Here is a 14,192-nt window from a genome sequence, read left to right on the forward strand (position 1 = left end):
TTTTGGATCAATTTTTACTTTGATTATAGAAATAAGTGGAGGGTAAAAGAGATAATTTTGAAAATCGTATGGGAAAAAAGTAAAATCTAATCACTGAGAAAACAGGCACAGGTATGAATGACAGTTCGATGTAAAAACTGGGAAAAATAAACTTACTTACTGAACACAAATGGGCTGATCTGTATTGCCCATTCTGGGAAATTGATGCAATGAGTAGAAATGGCATCTAAATGTAAAGAAGAAAGAAATTTCTTAGGTGTTAGAGTGGAAAAGAAGACTCAACTTCCAGAAGAATGAGCACAATATATTATCTCTGGGAAGAGGGGCCGAATACTGTGGAAAAAAATCTGCTGCAGAGCACTTGTTGAAAATGCCTGAGTGGTTTTGTACAACTGGCCATGAGCCACAGCTTAAAAAAACCATTATAAATTAAGTCCAAACAAAATAAGCAATGGTTAACAGACTATCATTTGAAGGAAAATCACCTTTTATCCTTACTTCCCTTTTGGTGGATTTGTCTCATGTTGCTGTTAGCATGATCAGAGCACAGATTTCTCATATTCCATATTTTGAGGCTCACTGGAGTGCAATTAATTGCTGATTTGGGTAGGAAATTATGAATATGTTGGTGATAAGTCTCTATACTTGTCTGTAATCTGTCAATGTACAGAACTTAAAATTTAAGGCAGAACGTTATCGTCTTGGTCATGACTGGGTTTTAATTTGCAACTCTTGTCTCCATTTCAAATACAGTCCAATTTTTCATATAAATGTTGAATTATCTTTTGAATCTTACATCCAATTGTGTAAAGGAATTTGTTCATTCATTCACAAAGATCAGGATATAATAAATGGGCCTATCCCACTTATGTTTCTACTTTCCTTGTCCAAATAATACAGATCAATTCTACACAGGATAGTTTAGCATAAGCTACCTCTCTGTGTCTCCTAGATTTTACAGAATAGTTCCTACTGATATGTAGAATCAAGTTTGAAAGGGAAGCTTGGAAATTGGAAGAAGCGTGTATTTTTTTATGCAGCATCTGGTTCTGATACTTGCCTCTTATAAGTAACTTTTTTATTAAAAAAAGGTAATTTTAAAATAATAAACTATCCATTTGTTTAAATTACTTAACATTTACCAGAAGATATGAACTTTATCTGTTCAGTTTGTTGGAATTTTTTTTGTTTTTAATGGTGTCTTTGTAGACAAATTCATGTATTTGTTTTAAATTGCTGTATTTTTAAATTGGATTGTTATGAAATGCTGCCAAGATTTCTAGTGAGGTGAGCCTTTAAAATGCAACGACAATTTTGTTTTGGTGGAATGGAGCAATATGAGTGTATAATAAGCTGAGATAATGACGTTTCAGTACGTGTGATTTATTTTCGAAAGTTAAAGCCATTATTTCCATTATCTATGACTTCAGATTGCAAGAAAATATGCCTGCATTGCAAATTGAACTTTTAAAAATGTATTTATCATTAAGACAAGTTAATTCTGCTTTCTTTTGCAGTATTTTATTTTGCTTAACACATGATGCCCTATATTTGCTAGTATCTCAGGACAGATTGTAGATGGAGGTTTTAGGGTACATCACTTTTTAGGTGCAGTTGCTAAATAAACTCCTAAAAGCTTCTTTGTTTAAATTTAGACAAAAATTTCCAGCATTTTTCTGAAGACCAGCACATGAGTATATTCTAGTTCAGTTACCCTTAGAAATATTGAGGCCATTGAAAATTTCAGGACTACTTCCAGTATGATGATCTTACCAAAAGAGATGAAATTGGGCAGTGAAATGGCATGATTTAGTCATATGTTCAGCCAGAGATACCACTTACATATCAAATTCCTACTTCTATTGAAAAGATTAGGTTAGTAAGTTCACTGAATTGGAATGTTAAGAATTGGGAGCCAAATATTCAGTTAATTTAAATTGAAATAATCTTGATGATTTCCCTGGATTTATTTTTTGCATAACATAGAACCTCCTACATCATGAAACTCAGTCATCCATGAACCCAGGCAACTAAGTTGTATAATAACTGCTAATTTACAACATCTAAAAATTTTATTATTTTCTTCATATTGAACTCAGTGATAAAAAATACTGCATTCTTGAACCTCCCTCTATGTTTTCTGCATGATAAATTAGAAGAAACATAATCCTATTTCTTTTTCCCCGAGGTCAGGTGTTTTAAACGTTATTAATTTGATATTATTCAGAAGCAATGCTTCCATTAACATTTGAAAAAGTATTTCACTAACATTTATTATCCTGAATGAGGGTTACTGAATAGATCTGTGTCTTGTGAGACTCTTTGAAAATCTTAATCTCTTTAATAACAATCATCACATGTTCTGCTGCTGTCAGGACATTGTGGGGTTTGTGGCACTGTTCTACAGTGGGGGGTATATACAGAAAATTTGTCAAAAATCCTCTTGGCAGGGCTATATTTCTCCACTGGACCCTTCCACCCAGTGTATTGATTTCCAACACTTTCTCTTCCCATTTAGTCAAATCTGGTGTATTTTGTCTGCTGTTCAAATATTCAGTGGTAGGTTGGCAGAAGCCACATGAAACTCTCAGAAGAGAAAACTCTCTTCACAGTACAGCTCAGAGAAAGTGCAATACTTTCTGCAATAACTTTATATCAGTTATACCTGCCCCAGTTTTACACATGGTTTTTATTTTTATATTTACTGGAAGCTGTTGAAAATGTCAATCATAATTTTCATTATGTCTGTTTTACATTAAAGTTGGAACAAGTTGATTTCATCATATGCTTGACATGATCTTGGGTTTTTTGTGTTTTGCCTTTTGCAAGCACCTATGAACCTTTGTCAGTTTCAATAAATCTGCTGGCTTCCTGGGAAAATATGAAAGCACCACTATTTTTCATTTAGTCAAAGAACCATAGGATCACAGAATAATTTAGTTTGGAAAAGACCTTTAACATCATCCAGTTCAACTGTAAATCTAAAACTGCCGTCCTTCACACAGATGAAGCCAGTGAAACCACAGTGAAAATGTCAAACCACCACCAAATGTGACTGGGTCAAAGAACAATGTCATCAGCAAATCAAATCAAAATATTCTCATTTTTTCTTTGTAGTAGCATTTGATTCCAAGTACAGCAGGATTTTTACTCTTCAAACCTCATATTTTAAAATATTTGGGCCATAAGTATAGTGTCCTTCCACAATAAATAATAATCTGGACTCATCCCTTTAATATTCTTAGTGGAATAGTCCAGATGTTGGATTTAAAAGATTTCAAAAAAGCATGGTACTGGTAAATTGAATCTGGACTGGTTTGGGATGGTTCCAAACAATAATGTGTAAGTGGCCTTAAACGAGAGACGTGGACTCAGTGTAAAATGTGGGCTAGTCATAGCATTTTTTATGGTATGCAAAAAATCCTGGTGGATTAATGTTTTGCCTGATATTAATTAGCTTCCCACAAAGTTTAATGTTCCTGTCTACTTCAGAGCAAAGGTTCTCATTTAAGGTATTCTATTTGTAGTTTTCTTTCCTATAAATTAACTGCAGAAAACCACAGGCAATGCAGGGCTGCCTCCAGGGAATCAGTAACTCTTATGACATCCTCAGTACATTTAGTTCCTACTGGAATGTGAAGACCCCTTGGTAACAACATCCATGCTTAGCTATAGTGCATTCCTCTGCCACTAAATTGGGAATTTTTTAGTACCTGGTTATTGATTTGGATTATGAAGGCAAAATACAAATTATACTATGGACTCCTGTGCCACCCTGCTTTTATACCTGCAGGTTAATGTATACCACAACTTATTCCTTTTGCCAACAAAATCCTTACTGACAAGGTTGACCTGTGCTACAAATAATTTTGGTAGCAAAGGTCAGCCACAGATTTTTGGACTAGCTCTATTACAACAGTTCAGCCAACCTTAATATGCAGTATAGATGGCAAAAAAAGATTAAAGGGCTTGTTGATACTGGAGCTGATGTCTCTATTATTGAAAGCAATGAATGGTCTAGTAATTGACCCACAATCAGCCCCACATCGACCCTAATTGGGGTGGGAGGCATGCAGCACCCTAGACAGAGAGCTCACCTTCAGTTTGTCCTTGGCCCTGATGAGCAAACTACCCAGATTGCCCCACTCATTGCAATCGACAGGAGGGAGCTGTAGGAGGCAGGAAGCACCTTTTGAAAGGACTTAGAACATTTCTTACCTTTATTGTTTAGATGTCAGTGCAGACAACACCCATGGCCATCCTTGTGCCAGCTTCTAAAGGCACCTTACTCTTTCAGTAATGGCAGGAGGGACCTACATTTTCAGTGTAGCATCAGTTAAACTGAATCCTATGAAATTTAGTTCCAAAATAATCCACTAGACCTTTCATATGCTAAGGCATGAGCAGGAATTTCAGTTTAGAGATTAAAGGTAAGTAGTAACGCTGCCTTTCTTAAATCCCTCTCTTATTTTGCTGCAGCACCACAAAGGGATTTTTTCTTATCTGTAAAATTTAGACTTCATTTAAAAATATCAGCACATTTCATCTGGTATAGCTGAACCAAGAACAAAAATTTCAAGAATGATAGTGATCTGGGGACAGACTTGTCAAAAATTACTCTAGATATCCCTATGGTTTTGGTATCTTCTCTGAACAGACTATCTACAGAAATTGCTATTCTCATAGTACCAGAAATGGTGTTACCTTTCCAAGGTGCTATAGAACAGGGAATAGAAAACTTTTCCCTGCATTTTTCATCACCTATGATTTTAGAGTACAGTTTAATAAAACATCCTTGATGCCTTAGCTTCACATTTTCACTTAGCTTCTTAACTCTTTACCTGGATAAGAAAGCATTTTTCCTACTAAATCCACAAGGGGATAAAAGCATTCTTTATCTCCTCTACTGTACAGATATCTCTTTTTAATTCGTTTTCAGGTCATTGAGAACATAATTCTGTTTTGTGGGTTTGAACATTGAACAGAGTTGTTTTGTGCATTTGCAGTTAATTCGAAATATTATGTGTTATTCAGTAGTAAAACCTCAAGGTGAGAAGTAGTAGTCTTTCCAATTTCCTCTTCTTGTGATTTTGAAACATTCCTTACTAGACAATGTGTTTCATCTGGCAATACCTTATCATGCAAAGGCATACTCTGATGTCCTCTACAACTAACTATGTTGGTTTTTTTTATTTCTGTAAAATTTTGTAGGTATTGTAGATATTGGCCAGATCTTTTCTTTTTATATGCAAAATGTGTTTCAAATATTGACACCCTTACCAAAAACAGGTGAACATATTTAAAGCATTCCAGTGAAAAAATGTTAAATGCTATATGGCATTATCATGTTATTATGCCAGCCTTGATTTGAGCTTAAAACAAAAATCAATAATTTGGCTTGCTATAAGCATAGTGGAAAAAATTGTGTTTCCATATAGGATTCAATTGTCTCAGAAATTGTCTTTGAACCAGTTGTAATTTTTAGAGAAGTTGACATATAGCTGGCATATTCTAAATCTGAATTCATTAATTCAGCACACTCAAAATGTACATAACCCCAGAAGAGACATGCAGTCATTTAGACTATGAAAAAAGTCATCCACCAATTGCCATCCACCAATCTCATGAAGACATTAAACAAGTTGAATTAATAATTTTAATTTAATTTAACAACTCCTTCTTAGTCCTTTCCCCACACTGCCACCCCACACAAACACAAGAACATGAAGCCTTAAAAAAACAACAACAAAATGTTTGAGTAGTTGTGGAGTTGGAGTCATTCTGGTATTTCACAATTCCCTGTAATTCAAAGGATGTTTTCTTATGTGTGCCAAAAGTGTGTGCTTTAGCATGGTCTGGTGGTGAATTGCTACAATACAGCTTTTTCCATCACTCCAAAAATCAATCTTCTTCTCATCTCTTTTAAAGGCCTTATTTGCCCTCTCAAGCCAGCAATTGTACTGATTGATTATGACTAAAATTGTCCTGAGTCCCCCACACTGAGAAAGATGCCATACAAAGAGAAAAGAAAGCAGAACATTTTCATCTTTCTCTTGATTGCTGTAAAAAAAGCATTAGTCTGAAATTAAAGGTTGAAGCAGCAACTGTTTATTGGCCATGCCATAAAGCATCATCAGTTTGCATTGCTGTGAGCCCTAAACTGACATTTTAAGCACCTCATTTATTCACAAGAGGCTCTTTCTCAAGCTCTCCCTGTTCTGTTTTGGACACAGTGTTTTTCTTCACTTCACTGAAGAACTGAAAATGCATTCTGAATCTGAGTCCAATCTGTTTCAATGAACATATAAAAACTTTAAAATAGGATGTCATAGTGCAATGGTGATGACAGCAAATGGTTTCTTCAAATGATTATTCCTGAAAAACCTGTTTGAAACATTTGAGTACTTAGTGCTTTTACAGAATCAAGGGATCTGAATTCGAGGTGTATTTTTGAAATATTCTTGGATTATTCAAGAGTGGATTCTGTTCTCTAAGTTTGTCCCATTGAATTTAGCATGGTGAAGTGTTTCATCAGCATGATAACTAAAACCAGTGTGAAAAGGAAAACAGGGCAGCATTTCATTGCATGGCACTCCAATCAAATTTAAACAGATATCATCTGTTTAGAGAATATAACACTGTGGGTGTAATTCCCATTAAAAACAACTTTTTATTTGGAGGTGGAATGATTTTGTAACTTAAGCAGAATCAAGACAGATTGACAGAACTTTCTTAAATTTCTCATGAAAACTAACCCATATTCAGCACTTTATTTCTCTAGAAATTATATGTATGAACATTTTGTATTAAATCCACAATTAAGTGCTTGATACATAATTAAGCACTTGGTAGTCTGTTAAAAGCCTAATTTTTTTTTAAATGGAGTACAGCTGCTTTGGCTCCACATCTGGTGTTTGTCTACTGTTCTATATTTGCAGTATTCTGAGATGATAGAAACTGGTCCCTGTCAGAGGCACCATGACTTATTTCAGATTTAACAAGGAAGAAAAAATTCTAACACTTGGTATCTTTCTGACAGTTTTCCACTGAATAAAAAAATTATCAAGTGAACAAAAAGTATTACATTTTGAAATATTAATTCTAGACACATTAGGATTGTTTCAAAGACCCACTTAAATTTTTAGTGTGCTCATAATTAAATTGATAACATTGTTAATTGTCAATTGATAATTGATAAAAATTGTTCTATTAATAGACATTTTTCGAAAATTTGGTATTTAATTAATATGATCCCAACTACAGGTCTATCTTTGTCCTCTACTTAGGAAATTCAGTGAACTCTAACTTTGGCATGATGTTGTAATATATTAAAGACTATGATCATTTAAAGGATTACTGTGAGGTAAAATATAAGGAATGTTTAATAGTATTATGCTCATAAATTAAATTGCTAAGACATAGTTTAATGATCAGAAAAGTTGACATCACTTCTTTATACATCATCTGCATTCTTTACCATGATAATGTAAATTCTAAAGACAATATGGTTTTGTGTGGAATCAGTTATATTTGGACAATAATTTGGAATAAAAACCTAACTCTTTTTAATGGAAAGGAGATGTGCTTAGTCCATAATCTGAAATTTGAACCAGACCACCACTTAGGACTGTCTCAATTGCTAAACAGAGGTTTAGAAATAATGTAAAAGTAACTAAGTATTGTTGCTGGATGGTGAAAATCTCATCAAGATCAAATACAAGATCATTAAAGTCCCAGCCAAACTAGCAAGTAAAGCATTTTAAAGAACAAATTCAAACTTATCAAGGCTAGTTAAAACAGATAAAATAAAAATAATGTGGATAAAATAAAATTAAAGCTAAGATGAAGAGAAGCTTGGACTTATAAAAAAAACCCCAAAAATATTAAAATCACTCAAACCCAAAAGGAAACTGACCAAGAACAAACCTGTCAAGAACTGAGATGGATTAGGAAAGAAACTACTCTAAAATGGGGCAAATACACTTATATCTATGGAATGTGTAAAGTAAGTGAAACGAGTTAGAACACCATTCATCTGAGATTGATTTTCCATTTTTTCCACTTGCCAAAGCAGAAGGAAAGATGTTTTTCCACTATAGAAACTACCATATAGAATATCTAACTCTGAGCCCGAAGTTTGATTTTTTCAGACATTTCAGGGAGGAATATCTTATTGTACCTGGTTCAAAATAACAGCTAAATATTCCTCATATTAAGAAAACTTAATGCTATCATTACCAGTCTAAAGGGACCTTTACTTTTTTGTGTACAGTACTTTTTTGAGAAAAGGAAGAACTATCAGGCGTTCATAACTGTATTACTTGTTTTTGGAATAGAGGAAATAGTAGAATTGGCCAAGTTTCACTTAAGGGTTATATAAGGACAATGTGGACAATAAGGAGTGGGTTAAAGCTGTGAAAGTATCAAGCTCTAGAGCCCCTGTCAATCTTTGGAACTGGTGAGAATGCTGTGGGGCAACTCTTGGTGAAAAAACCATTATTCTGAATTGTAAAGTGAAGGTTCAAGCTTACAACCTATGGATTCATTGTGGCTGCTCTGAATTTGTGGAAGTTACTCAAATGTAATTGAGGACACATTGTAATTCTGAAAGATGTTCATAATGTGTATCTGTAGGTGCCTGAGTTATCAGACCAGAGTCTGTAGCTCCAAAGGTACAGAGTATTGACACCTTAAAGAAGGGATGGGACTACTGCTGGGCTAAAAACTATTTATTACTCAGATAAACACCAGCTTCAAAGGATGTGGGATTTTAGAGGAGCTAGAAGTCAGCCATAGCTCGAGGTAGCCACAAGGTAGTTACAAGGCAATATATAACATTCTAATCCAATGGAAAATTGCCACAAAGTTTATTTTGTTTTTATAATCTTCATTCTGCTGCACTGCATGTACTTTTATGCAATGGGCTACTATTACACGTACATATCTATACTTCTATTATAACATGTAAACTCTTAACTTACTCTATAGAGTTATATTACTACACTATAAAACTCTTCACTCTCTTACTCAATACAGTTTCTTACTTACTTAAGGCATATCCTTACTTGCAACTATAGAAACTTTATAATTTTTCTGCTTAATGTCTACGTACTTTTATTTTTACATCAATCCAAGCTTCTTCCAAGGCTGCAAATCAAACCCTTCACTCTCTGTGGAAGTTTCTATCTTTTAGTTTCCTACACATATCAGGGTTCAACCACTGGTGATCTCATTCATTCCCAGCTGAAAAAGCTGCTCCAGCATTAAGAGCAGAGGTTCATTTTTCAGTATTCCTTAAAAGTAGATACAGGACATTACATGCTTCACACTTTCTGGTGTTAAGTAGCCCATGACATACTAGTCTCCCCCTGCCTGAAATATTCTGTTAAAATTAGGGAGGCTGAAGGACTAAGATGGACCAGATCTTGGCCAGTGCTGAAACTTATGACACATGATATTGAATCTGGGCATGTGTGATCACAAATAAGGCTTGGAAAAAACTACAAGTTGTCATCTTATCCATCTCCTATGAAGGTTCCTCTGAGATACCTAATCTGTTATAAATCCTTTAGCAAGCGTTATTATGATTACCTTTAACAAACTTGGTTTCCAAAAAATGATTTAAATCTTTGTTTTACAGACTCTATTAACATCTAGACAGAGAAAATGGCTTACTCATGGCTTTTTCCATCAAATTTTTGTTCAAGGACAGTTAAAAAGTAACTCTACTTGGTTGATTTAGGGTTTTCTCCTCTAAACCTTCTTCATGTTTTGAAACGCCTCTCTTTAATAATAGATAACAATTTTATTTTTAGACAAACACATGTTGATTCCAATGTTATATTTGTAGGAAGTGACACATTAAACCTTGGGAAATTATGACTCACAGAAAAATATCCAGATGTATTTCTAGTCTTCTTGTTGGAGGAATGAGAACATGCTGGGAACTGGGCAAGGGCCATGAGGAACAGCCAGTTTGAGCTCCTACCTGACAAAGAAGGTATCAGGCTTTGTTTAATACCTCCATGATCATATTGTTAAATTCTTATAGTGACATCTGATAAAAAGAGCACAATCTAATGAGGGAAGCTTGACAGTGAATTCCTTAAAGACTAAAGATAAATGCTACTGTAACAATGAGACAAATGAAATTCTAGTGAAAAAGCTTCATTGAATAAGAAAAAATTACCCATGGTGAAAGTAGGACCAGTACCATAGGGGCTTTCTCCTGCTATCTAAAAAGGAATCTTTTGTGGTGAAGTGTCATTACTGTCTGATAGCACTGAGGAAAAGTAAAAGGGGTCAGCAAACATGTAGAAGATAATAGAGAAAAGAAACAGCCAAAGTTTTCTTAAAATCAAACAGCTCCAGAAAAAAAAAAAATCTTCTGATTTTTTTTTCCTAAATTACTGGATGATGTAAAGGCTGTGAATGTAGAAAATTTTATTCTAATGCAGCATTTGATAAATACATGAGGTCTTTGTGATATCTTGCAAACTGTATATTCTTTGGAATAGAAACACTGGAGCAGAGCATAAAGCAACAGAAAAAATGGAAGACTTCTGAAACACTTTAACTGCATTTTGTCTTTAGTAAAGAGGAGGATTGCTGATTTGAAAGTGTTATGATAAGTTGTTTCTCTTTTATCCAGACAATTTCTTAATACACACAGCTGTGATTATGTACTAACAAATAGTGGCCTCTTTGAGCAAATTCACAAATTCAGTCACACACCATTTTCTCTCTCCACATAATTCCTCCTACAGTCAATCACAGTCTTGCAGGTGAAGACCTGAGAGTAAAAGTTTGGGAACACTTAGAAACAATGACCCTAAATATAAAAATGCTAGAGAATAATGGCAATCATCAGAAAGAGGTTTGAATATAAAATCTTGGGCAGGGTTTACTTGCCTAGATATTTGCCTAGAGCCACATAAGACAGTCTTGGCTTCAGCAGGGTGCTCCAGAAGGTTGTAGGTTTTCCCCAGGTGCTGTGCCATATTTTCTGGCACTGTGTGAATGTCTCAGATACCATAAATCATTGAACTAGTGCGAGACATGAATGTTTAGGCAGTGGAATTGAGTCCTTAAATCTACAGCTAACCTATTAATAAAACTTTTCCTTCTTTAGCACTGTCAGTGGTTTTTATTTCTGATATGTTTCAGGAATGCTAGACAGCTTTGTTGTGTCCTGAAAAACATTTTTGTAACTCCTTGATTTTAACTTACAGTTGTAGTCATGACATGTACAAATTTTACTCCTTCTCATCCAACATGCCACTGTTTCTGCAGTATTTTACCAGTGTTAGGCAGGGCTAGTTTGGCCAATATTTTAAGCTCTGTCCTCATTACATCATAAAAAGAATATCTTATAAATCTGCCTTATTAGCTAAGTGACATTTCTTGTTAAAGTGAATTTTATTTATCTAATATTACAATATATTATGTATGAAGCAACATTGTCAGATATCTGTGTAAGTATTTATCAGTAAAAGGTGCACATACATGATTTTAATACATCAATAATTTTATCAAGGAGGGGTTATTACTTGGAGGAGGTTAAACATTGATGCTTACATTTATCCTTTATTCAAAGAAAAAACTAACTCATATTCATAGATGTAATATTTTCTTAGATGATATCATAAAAAGAACTAGTGGAAGCTATAAAAGGTTATTATCTGAGAAGACTCTTTGGGTGTGCTAAATTAGACAATGAAAGAGAGAACAGACTTTAAGCTTCCTCCACCTTCCTTTTCTGCCTAAGATCTCTTCAATAAAAATAAAATTGAGCATACCACTCAGGCAAAGTGTTTATTGATGAGTAATATGTGAAATTCATGTTAGCAGTTATATTTTTAAAATATCTGCATTTTGTTTCTTTTCTTCTTCTTCTTAAAAAATGAGAGTTTGATAAATTTATTACAGTATCAAAGAAAATATTGGGACCTTATTATTGGGACCTATAAGGTGGGGAGGAGAGAAAGGCAAGAGGTGTTATGAGATGTGCAGATGTAGACATTATCAATTCTTTTACCACCAGCAACAATGACTGACAAAATTCATTCCAACAGACTGTTGAAATAACATTTTAAACTGTTTCAATCATGTAAGATGCATCCTTGTAGAAAAGCAATAAGTTTAATGTGACCAGGTGATTTTTTTATTGCTCATATGTTCCATTCATTTCTTCCCACCTCACTAAGCTGGTTACATTTAACCAGCCATATGCCAGATTCTGACTTTTTTCAAGGTGTAACACTGTGAAAGTGAATTTTAAACTCTCCTAGCAGAAAGCAGTAGTACAGAAAAACAGGAAGATGCTGTGCCCACTCAAAGCTAGCCAGCACATTCAAGGTGTGGGGTTTTTTGCAATATTTTCTCATGAAGAGACCTACAGTGAATTGCCAGACAGATTATGTTTATTTTTAGCAAATGTCTTTCACTGCACTGAAGAATCAGAGTTCCAATTAACACAAAGAAAAAAAGCAATAAAGGCTGTGCTCTCAAGGATCATTGATTTAAAATAAATTAATCCCTATCCCATGAAATTACCATTTAGTTTAATTTTTTATATTGTACCATTGCCAAAATATTTCCATATAAATACATGTTGTAATAGAATAATGCATGAAAGACCAGTGGAAAAAATATGCAAGTTGTTGTAGGTGTGTACATTAGACAACATTGAGAGTTAGTAATATATGGCTAGGTTAAACACAGAATAAAAATCAGGGGGAAAAGTAGACATTAATGACAAGGAAATGATCTGGGCTTTTTAATTACAATCTAATGTGAGCTGCGGAAAAAAATTGGAGACATGTTGTGAAGTCAATGAAACAAGGAAAATTTGAACTGAATAATATGTTTGGGAGCCTTCAGGTAGAAGAAGGAAGAGAACATGAAAAGAAAAGATTGCTAGATGAACCAGTAAATTTAAAGGGAGACCACAGATCTCTGTGGTTAAAGTCAGATCACAGATCTGATTCGGCTGCAAATTTACTCAGAGGGAAAATTGAGCAGGGCAACTGTGGAATTATCCTCGGTTCATATAAATTGGTGCAAAAATATTGACTCCAATGGATATTAACTACACAATGCTATTTGACTATAAGGCCTCCAGGGTCTTTCTATATGGTGCAGATATTTTGTCTGCTGCCATGCTTAACAATTATACTAATTTTTTTCCTTCCTGTCACTTTTGATTTGTTTTGCAATCTCCCACCTTTCTACTGACCTCAACAATTGATATGGTGTAATCTCAAGTGTGGTATTTTGAGACAATTGTAGGTGAAATACTAAAGAAATCTAAAAAAACTATCCATTTCTTTTACTTTCTTCAGGCTACACTTTATCCTCAGCTTTCCTGATACAAATCCAAAGCAAATGAAAAGGTATGTGGTCAGATTTTGATAGAAGGAGGAAATTAGATTAATAGAGCAATATAAAGTAAAGATTTTGCTTCAGTAACTAGAGACGTGTCAATATGAGGATTTGTGACTACTGAACAACTGAAAGGAGAATTAAATGGTGCACATGGTGCACCGTGTGCACCATTTAATGGTTATATGGAGATATAAAAATATATCTGATATATCTGAGAGGTGAAAAAATTGTGAAAAATTTAAATTCAGGGCAGGCAGATTGAAAGAGATATTTCTTTTCATTTCTTTTAATTGTTTTTCATTAGAAAAGTAACTATAGGTCAATGTTTTAGATAAATGCTACCAAATTGTTCTTCTTTGACTGAAACATGAATGATCCATGAACATCAAATGTTATTGTTTTTTATGTAAGCCGAAAATATTATTTTCTTTATTTCTTTGTGTAGTTAGGGAGCTGTTGTCTAAATATGCATTTTAAGGAGGATAAAGAGTACTATTACCAGTTTTCAAGACATTTCAGTCATTCTACTTTTTTTCCTTAGATACTTCTGTGTTTGTGCTCTCTGGGTTTAAGATGGCAAGCAGCTCAAAATACAAATTTCCTAAAACATTGAAAAATATATTCACTCAATTTTATTAAACATAGACTTATTGCTGAATGATCTGGATTTTCTACTTCTTTTCAAGTCCATTATTGCCACTAGGATCTTCTTGACTGTAATCTAACCAGCATGGCAAAATACCAACTCCCATCTCCTCAACATGGCAAAAATTTCTTCACCATTCACCTGTTCCATTTAGAAAGAT

At 34.1% G+C, this 14,192-nt stretch overlaps 1 protein-coding gene across 5 annotated transcripts in view; it reads left to right on the forward strand.

The window, feature by feature from the left end:
- RALYL (RALY RNA binding protein like) overlaps window positions 1-14,192 on the forward strand; it is a 370,851-nt gene that overhangs the window by 247,740 nt on the left and 108,919 nt on the right. The gene's annotated exons all lie outside the window — the stretch shown is intronic.

This window comes from Molothrus aeneus, chromosome 1 (genome assembly GCF_037042795.1).
Source record: "Molothrus aeneus isolate 106 chromosome 1, BPBGC_Maene_1.0, whole genome shotgun sequence".
Lineage (NCBI taxonomy): Eukaryota > Metazoa > Chordata > Aves > Passeriformes > Icteridae > Molothrus > Molothrus aeneus.